This window comes from Amblyomma maculatum, chromosome 8, assembly GCF_055883805.1.
Source record: "Amblyomma maculatum isolate TAMU_Amacu chromosome 8, ASM5588380v1, whole genome shotgun sequence".
Classification (NCBI taxonomy): Eukaryota; Metazoa; Arthropoda; class Arachnida; order Ixodida; family Ixodidae; genus Amblyomma; species Amblyomma maculatum.
The window spans coordinates 129,281,144-129,290,728 of NC_139351.1; the positions used below are offsets into that span (position 1 = coordinate 129,281,144).

General features: G+C 42.8%; 1 protein-coding gene and 1 long non-coding RNA gene across 4 annotated transcripts in view; one reads left to right on the top strand and one right to left on the bottom strand.

Annotated features, from left to right (window-relative positions):
- Positions 1 to 9,585, top strand: part of LOC146182554 (terminal uridylyltransferase 7-like) — a 257,608-nt gene that overhangs the window by 152,392 nt on the left and 95,631 nt on the right. The gene's annotated exons all lie outside the window — the stretch shown is intronic.
- LOC146182559 (uncharacterized) lies at positions 3,664 to 8,130 on the bottom strand. Its single transcript, XR_014700358.1, has 2 exons — positions 7,848 to 8,130; positions 3,664 to 3,814 (listed from the first exon to the last, which is right to left on the bottom strand). It is a non-coding gene; the product is annotated as an uncharacterized LOC146182559 (long non-coding RNA).

Genomic DNA, 9,585 nt, shown 5'->3' on the forward strand with positions numbered 1-9,585 from the left:
TATCCTCATCGATCGGAGCAGCCAGCTGGGAGCCCCAACCGAGTGCCGTGCGCCGAGTAGAGTGGTTGGCAGCCATTGTCTCCCTCCTCACACAGAGCAGACAACTGATGTTACATGGCATCTCTTCTCTAGCTGCAACACAGCAGGCCCACACCTGTGTAGCCTAGACTAGTTGAACCTGTTATGCCCATTTAGAAACTGCTTGAGTAATTCATCCGTACTAAACAGGCATGAAACAGATAACGAGTCAAGCACATTACTCCTATGCCATGCAGGCACGTTCTTGGTTGAAGCAGGTCTTTTTAGCTATGGCTGTTGGTGTTTCACGTAATGTGCTAGCTCACGAGTATAAGCTAATGAGTAGGTGTGGGATGATAGTGTCACAAATTCAGTGAGTTGTAAAGTAATGAGGATCTGCAGGGGAAGCCATTAAAACTATCGCATTAGGGCTGATGTCTTCCAGTTTTTTTCTCTTTTCTTGCGTTTTTTTTAAGGTTTGATTTTTTTTTTATTTTTGAGGAAATATGCTAAAAGGAACCTATAAAGGTAATTATTGTCATTGTAATGCAGTACACTTCTAGGATTTTTTTTTGTTGGTATTCAAGTCAAATTTTAAATGTCTCTGCATACCCCCTTTAATTTACAAATTTCTCAAAATTGCTTTTCGCAGTCTATTTGGACATCATCTCGCGGCCTACTCTTAGCTGCCCCCTACTGACATAAACTTGGCCATCTGGGACCAAATGATGCAGGCAAAATGGGCCACAGTGGGGAATGGTTGTGACATTTTCTTTACTTTTCTCATCGGCATGTGTCGAGTTGAAGGGAAAGGAGGGGCATTATTTTTTACCTCCATCTGTGTTAGTAAAACCAGCTTAAAAATTTGTGTCGTGGAAATGAGTGATGAAATACTAATCGTTAGTGCACCTTTTCTAGCCACAGCAAATACCTTTTCATTGTTCTTTTAATTGAGCTGAACTAGTTCGTTCATTATCACAAAAATGTATGCAGCTTTGCTTTCATCTATTTGTTCCTTCTTTGTTGTGGTTTCCATGCAGCTGTTTTATAACAACTTTATTCCTTTCGTGCACAGACAAGTGTAGGAAAATGAATGGCTCGTGACGACATGCATATGAAAAAAGCCAAAAGTGGTTGAAATCAAGTAAAGCATATGGAAATTTTTATTATTGTTGTTTCACAGGATATTCAATGGAAAATTATTACTTTAATCGTTTTTTACCTGAAAGATTACGGTGGAAGTAGGAGAGACGGCAACTATATGTAAATAGAGAGATCCAAAGCTACAGCAGTGGCTGTTAAACCTTGTTCGTCCGAGTATACTAATTCGGTTGTGCATAGCCGAATATTGAGATTGCTCACAAGGGTCACCCCCAACCAATGCGGCAATAGGTCTAATACCACAAGTGCCACTTGGAATGCGATTGAGTGGTGAGAGTAGCAGCTGTACCAAAACCCTTTAGTCCTCCTCTAGGAGCACCAAAGGGTTCTAGCCAGAGCCACTGTTAAAGGTTGGTTGGTTTGGTTGGTTTGTGGGGTTTAACATCCCAAAGCAACTCAGGCTATGAGAGACGCCGTAGTGGAGGACTCCGGAAATTTCGACCACCTGGGGTTCTTTAACGTGCACTGACATTATACTGCAGGGAATGTGCAACTTTCTCTGAAATCGCTGAAATTGCATTCAGGAAATGCAGTTATCAAAAGCTGTTTTGTGCACTGCTTTGAGATTATTGTACTGGCAAGTTATATTTTGTAGAAGATGGCTGTAAAAGTGTGAACTTTCCTTAGAACTAGTGCTAGGTAGTTTTTAATGAGGAATTATATACAACTCTGAAAAGTTTTGTTAAGCAAAAGCTGTAAAGAACTGTATTAACACGATAAGTACGAACCATCTTCTCTTGGTCACGTGTCAGTGTATGTTGTGCCTCGAGGCTCCTGTATTGTGCTCTTTCTGTGATGGGTTCCTTGCGACATAGGCAAGTGGCTTTGCCTTATGAGTGACCTTAAAGCAACTCGCACTTCCTTTAGTTTTGCACTTGTACAATCAAGCACAAGAGACAAATTATAGGGTCATTCAGCACTACACATCTTGCATCTACAGTACACCTAATGTGGAAAGCCTGGGAGTGTTGCCAGCAATCTCTCTGTTATGCTTTTCTCACTCCGAATTTTTTTTTTATACTGTCCTCAACAGTTGAAAACGCAGCTGAGTTGATGCAGATAATTTTCGGATAATGATTGGGTTTGTCCGCACATTCACGAAGCATGCTTGGGTAGGAATACAGAAAAATACCGAGTTCTCACTATACACTAACTATCTTAAACGCAGTAACGAACTGATTGTAATCTTCATTTATCGGAATTTGTTTTTGGCAGAATCACAAAGTGGCGGAAATATGTGTAGGTGGTTTCTTCACATTCACATTCAAGAGACTAACAGACCAAAATGTGCCATAAATTATGATGGAAATGGCAAGCTCTTGCCTTGCAATTGAGGAAGCAGTACAGGAAGCAAAAGGATTTATTTATCACTGAAAATCTTATCAAATGAGCTAGAGTGTTACATTGCTGTGAAACCTTGCCATTACCGGTGCATCCCACCATATGGCCACATCTCGGTGAAGTATTAGAGTGCACATGATTTTTTCTATTTCTTTCACGAGTGTTCATGTTCTATTTTAGTTTATGCACTCTCCGGCCATCACTCTGCTGATTATAAATGCTCCCTTCACTTCGCCAGTGAAGTGCGTCTAGCTTCTGTCACTCTGTGGAACCACAATGTTTTGCATTTCTTGGCTGCAATGGCGACCATGGTCATTTAATGCTTGCATAGACTTAGGCGTTTGTCAAAGTGCCATAACGGCTGGGTGCGGGAACTCATATATATATTATTCTCTTCTGTAAAAAAAAAATGAATGTCTGGCAGCAGAGCTTTCTTTTTATATTAGCTTTCAATACATCCTTTTTGCCCGCCTGTGATTGACATTTTGCTCATTTATCATGGTTTCCAGCTTCTTCATACAAACAAAAGACATCAGTAACATCAACTGATGAAAATATTCTTGGTAAAAACTTTTCTACAGCATTTCTAACAAAAATTTCATGGAATGATTACCTTAGAAGTATGTTTTTCATTGTGCCGAAAAGATTAGGTGTTTAAACTTTTGTAAGGTGTGAGAAATGTACTCATTTTGCAAAGCCATTGTTGTTGCATGTTGCAGCCATAAAAAGTTTGCAATCTGCAGTTCTCGTAGGACGTAAATTCACTAAGGTGTAAACAAAAAAAATGAGAGATATAATTAGCTGAGGAGGAAAAACTCGAAAGCCCATCATATTCTCCACTGTAGCCATAGAAAAAAGTCTAGCTCTTCCGCACGATGACACAGCTAGGCAGCTCCGAATGGCTTTATTAACCTCTGGCTGTTTGTGTCACAGGAACACTTTTGTTCCTAATACAGTGTGCATTAAAAGACGTTTTGCTTTTTGTCCTGTAACTCATTACATGATGGAACTGAAAGAATTTACATTTAAAATAACGCTTAGAAATGAGCTCAGTCCTACTTCACACATTTTGATTCAGTTTTCACTGGTGGCAGCACGCTAACTGTGACTGGTGCATCTGTTGACTAAACTAGTCAGTGAACAGCAGTTGATGATTTTTTTATTCTAGGAAGCAGCTAGAAATTCAATGGCACAAGGTTGGTACTGTGGGGGGCACGAGGTAAACCAGCAACTTTTGATGTACAGACTGATGTACAGACGTCAGCAAGTCTGCCCGGAGTGCTCGAACACCAACCTGTCGCACAAAGAAAATGAAATTTTTGAGCAGGGGCCCAATTCTAGGAACAATGATGGCGCTATACTGAAGGTGCATAGGCATACTACTTGCACTGACAGCTACACTTTACCACTAATAGAGCAGCCCAGACAAAATTTCACTTTGTTCGCTCCGCAGCACACCTCTTCAGCATTGTGGACGTGCCGACGACTGCACTAGTGGTGAAAGTGTGTTGCTATTGCTAGGGGGAAGGACTATACAACCAAGGCACAGCAAAAGTCAAATATTATAGTGATTGTGTTCAGCCATTTCGCTGCTAATATGTTATTATTATGCTATTATGAATCAAATCATATAAGAATACCCAAGTACAGATGCAGATCTGCTAAGCGAACTCCGAAGCAGATATCTCAATACCGGTAGCAACCCCAATGCTACCTATGAGTACAAAGGGGTTCCTAATGAAGACTTCGACAGAGAGATCGCGGAAGCGGAAATTTGGGCCGCAATTCGCCATTTACATACTACCTCTCAGCTATTAACGACTTAATGAATGAATATTGGAACAAAGGTGAACTTTCGCAGATGTGGAAACACGTGAAGGTTGTCTTTATTCCTAAACACAAAAAGAGACTAAGCATAGAGAACTTAAGGCCCATCTCTCTTACGTCGTGCTTAGGTAAACTTATGGAACATGTTATTCTAAAAAGGCTTTAGAACTACGCAGAAGAGAATGACCTTCTGCCCAGCTCAATGATTGGCTTCAAAACTCAACTCTCTACTCAGGACGTAATGCTTCAGTTGCATGCAGAAGTGATAGATCCCCCTAACAAAACCGAAACCAAAGCGATTTTTGCCTTGGATCTGGAAAAAGCCTTCGACAATGTCTCTCATGAAGCCATTCTCCAAACCCTCGCCAACATAAACGCAGGGAACAAAACCTTTAATTACATTCCTTCCTTTCTCTCGGGAAGGACTGCGGGCAGAGCTAAGTATCGCAGGACTTGCATCGGACAAAATAGCAATAGGAGACAGAGGAACCCCGCAAGGATCAGTCCTCTCTCCCTTCTTGTTCAACCTAGCAATGATAAGTCTGCCTCCCAAACTTGAAGAAATCCAAGATCTTCAACACTCCCTATATACTGACGATGTCACCTTGTGGGTAGCAAAAGGTTCGGACGCTCACATAGAGGAAACGCTTCAAGAAGCAGTGAATGTAGTCCAGTCATACACTAACCAGATTGGGCTGAAATGCTCACAACATAAGTCTGAACTACTAGCAGTGAGAAGGAAAACGCAAGACAAAGTAGAGATAAAAGTCTGCCTGCACGGACTACCCATACCCACAGTCGATACTATTGGAGTGCTCGGGCTCTACATCCAGATCAATAGGAAGAGCAATGTTACTATCAACAGGCTGGAAATGAGTGTGCAATAAATCACTAGACTGATACACAGAGTAACGGAAAGAAAGAGGCTGACATTTGTCGTCTTATCCATGCCTTTGTACTAAGTCGATTCACATACTCTGTCCCTTATCTCCGCCTCATTCAATCTGACAAGGAGAAATTAGACACTCATTAGAAGCACCTACAAGGCTGGGCTAGGTCTACCCAGAAACACTGCAACCGAAAAACTTCTCTCACTTGGGATACACAACAATGTAGAGGAGCTGATTGCAGCTACAAAGACTAACAAACTCTAAAGCAGGCAGACAAATTCTCAAGCGCATGAGAATTAATGCCGAACCACTAGCCAACCACTAGGACCACTACCAAGAGGAGCTGGCGACAAAATTATCTCCAAACCTGTGCCCAAAAACATGCATCCCTCCTTCCATGAAGGCAGGAGGAAAGCTAGAGCTAGGGCCCTAAACAGAAAATACCGAAATCACGATGGGGTGGTGTATACCAACGCCTTGTATTACTATATGGCTGACGGTGCCGTTGCTATCTTTGTAATTAAGCAGTACAGTAAGTAAATGCGTATCAGCTGCTTCGGTCAAAGTCCGCTACTCGGACCAGGAGGAAGAAGCCGCAATCGCTTTAGCCATCGCTACAGCAGATGCGGAGATAATTGTCACTGATTCAAAAACTGCCATACGTAACTTCTCGCGTAGCAGAATATCAAATACTGCCAGAAACAACCTCGCGGATATCAGACTCGACAGAGAGATAGAACTCGTATGGACGCCTGCCCACTCAGGGTACCGAGGCAATGAGGCTGCTCATCAACACGCTCGAGGTTTTGTCGGCCGAGCGGTGAGACCTAATGCCGAGGAACTTGAAATGGAAGAATTGCTCACATACAGCGACCTACAGCGACATACCTCTGCCAGCATTTTAGTTCATCGGGACAGTTTGCCCATATGATAACAGTAGCAACTAGTGCAGCTCCCTCATGACTGCATGGGCAGCAAGAGCGCAAGTATGCTGCAAGGGAATACACTGTCAAGGTTAAAACATGCCAAAGTTAATACTTTTCTTGCTTCGTGCACACTGACTACAAATGAATTACTTCTCCTCTATGTGAAAACAGTAATAGACTTTGTTTCATGCATTTTGCCTCGCTTAACTGATCAGTATTAGACACATACCTTCACCAGACATTGCACTTCGGGCTGGTAGCAGAAATAAATGGATTAATATATTGTACCAATAAATTATTATTAAACATTTACCACTTTGTTCGCAAGAAAAAAAAAACATTTTTGCAAATGTGTGTAACATGCAAGGCTGATTTTGTTAATGCCCACATCACATTGACACAGATAAAGTAACATAGTGTGTACCAGTGAAAAAAGTGATTTCTAGTCTGTGTTTGTGCTAGGCTTTGTTTCTGCTGCTGTCTGCAATCAACAAACTGCATTTCTAAGGATTGCATTTGCAAAAGAAAATAGTACTCATATTAAGACATGCTAGGCCGAGGACCTGGGTTCAGTTCCAGCCATAGTGGTCGTTACATATCAATGAAGGTGAAATGCAAGACACACTTGCAATGTCACTGCACACGAAGAACCTCAAATCAATGGCATTAATGCAGAGCTGTCCACTATGACGTCTCTTATAGGCAGTTTTTCTATATCACTTATGGAAGTTAAACACCATATCCCACACCGAAGGAGGAACAACACTTTCTTTACTGACCAAATAAGTGAAAAAGAAACGAAACTTGCGATTGCCCTGGCTTTTAACCCTGATGTTGAAGGAAAGAAAGTGTATTCAGAGGCAGCAGCTGGTGGTGGCAATTTCCACCTGAGCATGGATATTCAATGAATGCTTGTTTTAATCTGAAAGTAAATCTTTAGAAGGAAAATTGTTGAAGGGCGACATCTGCAGGTTTTGTTGATGATATATTGCCATTTATGACACTGTGAGCACCCTTTCACTCTTATCTACTACCCTGCGAAACTAAGAAGCAAACAAGATAGCTTTGAACAGTGCCACATTGCTGCAATACCTAAGCAACAGCTGCACGAGCTGTTTAAAGCCACTTGCAAAATACACAAATCATTTTCACTACATGCACGGCGGAAGGTGTTTGCACGCAGTAGAGGCACTCGTAAAAGTAATGTATCAGCTTTTGGGGTTGAAGCACAGCTACGGACGGTCGCTTTTTTTTTTTTTTTTTTTTTTTTTTAAAGCAGGCCTTTGCTTCACCGGACGGTTTAGGTGGGGTTCTCACCGAAATACAAAGCGTGCGATAGCATTTCGGAGCCGATTTGCATGTTATCGATATGTAACACAAACCTGCACTGAGAGCCACGACGGGTTTCATGACGCGGCCGTGCACCAGCGATCGAAAACGTGCACAAATAAACCGCATTTAATTGATTCGTGGCAAGACTAGCCACTAGAGCACTAGCCTCATGCAGTCTTTGGGGTAGTCTCGCGGCACATCACGCACGCACATCCAACGGCTAGCAGCAACGTTACTAGAACAAACTCTAGCAGTCAGCACAAGGGATCTTGCGGAAATACAAGGCTTGCGTTCCCTCATAAAATAGATCGCATTTCGGGGCCGATTTGCATGTAAGCGGTATGTAACAAACCTGCGTCTGAGCCACGAAGGGCTTCGTGGAGCGACCGAGCGTCAGCGATTGAATCAATGCACAAATAGCATTTAGTTCATCCGGGGCAAGACAAGACGACTAGCCTCATGCGGTCTTTGAAGAAGACTCGCGGCACAAGTATAGCACAAGAGCGCACACACACATCCACGCGACAACGCACATCGCACGCTGCTACAACACGAGCGCCGAGGCCCATGCCTTGAGTCGCTAGCGCGGAATGGGGGTGCCGGCCGCAGCTCGTAACAGCCAGCCGAAGGCCTCTTCTCCCTCTCCATCTTCGTTTTCCCCCTCGCGCCGCATCCGTTTGTTGGGATCGGATATACGCGCCGAGGCCCACGGGTCGCTATAGCGTGGAATGGGGGTGCCGGCCGCAGCTCGTAACAGCCAGCCGACGGCCTCTTCTCCCTCTCCATCTTCGTTTTCCCCCTCGCGCCGCATCCGTTTGTTGGGATCGGATATACGCAGCCGCGAGAAAAAAACTTGGCGCTGCCTTCACACGGGGGCGCTAAAAATTGCTTATCATCATCATTCAGAAGCTCTGACGCACTAATGACATACAAATGACGCATGCTCCCAGCTGCAGCTGGTGGTTACTCCCGTACCCTCCGGCGTCTGCTAGAGCGGCAGCCTCTTTTTTTTTTTTTCTCTCTCCGCAGAATAAAAACATCGCCGCCTCTATGGCGTCACAGAAACTGCACGGTCGCAGCCTGTCAAGATTATATTATTCTTTGGAAGTAAAATATTTTGTAACCAGCAGCACATCGAAACAGAGCTTTTCAGGTTCGGTGTAAAGTTACCAATTTGAATACCACAAGATAGGAAATCACACTCTTTCTAAACCGTTTTCAAACGAGACACAGAGTTTATCATGTATGTAGTATGTTAAAAATGGATAAAGCAAGAGCACAGAGCTCATTTTCCACATAAAATGAGGTCGAACGTCAAAACGGTAAAATCTACAAAAAGCTCCCCAACTATGTCAACTCAAACAATGGAAATTCTACAACAGTTGCTCCAACCTTCTTATTTGAAGATTGATGCAAATATTGAGAAGCCATATATATGCTCTACTGCTCAGAGCGCAGCCTTCATATTCATTTCATGGTGCATTTTGTGATTACTATTATATACCCAATGTCATAAAATATGACATAAAATATAGCAGGCTCCCTTTTAATAGACTAATTTTGTTTTTGCAAGAATCATCACAGCATGTTCCATGTGTCCCTGTTAACACACTAGGGACACTGAAGCATATCCTGTGGAAAGAGCGACTTTCCTTGGGGATGTCATGAGGAATGTCATTGGATTTCTTTAAGTCATCTCCATCCTGACCATGTCAGCTGCTTTTTGATGGAGGCAAGAAGCATGGCACCTGTGTACTATGCAATGTCAGTGCATGCTAATGAACTCCAGGTGGTCAGAATTTCCAATGTGCTCCATCGGGGCAATGGCATCTCCCATAGCCTGAAACGCTTTGACAGATTGAACCCTATAAACTGGACTAAACCAGGATACTGATAGGACAAGACATCCATTTACTTCGTGCTGCAATGTTTTTTACAGAAGGAATCCATCAAGTAGCCATATTTCATAGTAAATGATTTATTGTTCACAAGAGTACAGCATAAATGCACAACAGAAGCAGCAGTAAAATGAGGATGGGAAAATGTAAGCAATGGCATTAACTTTTAAAAATGCCTCAAGAAGTCCATTA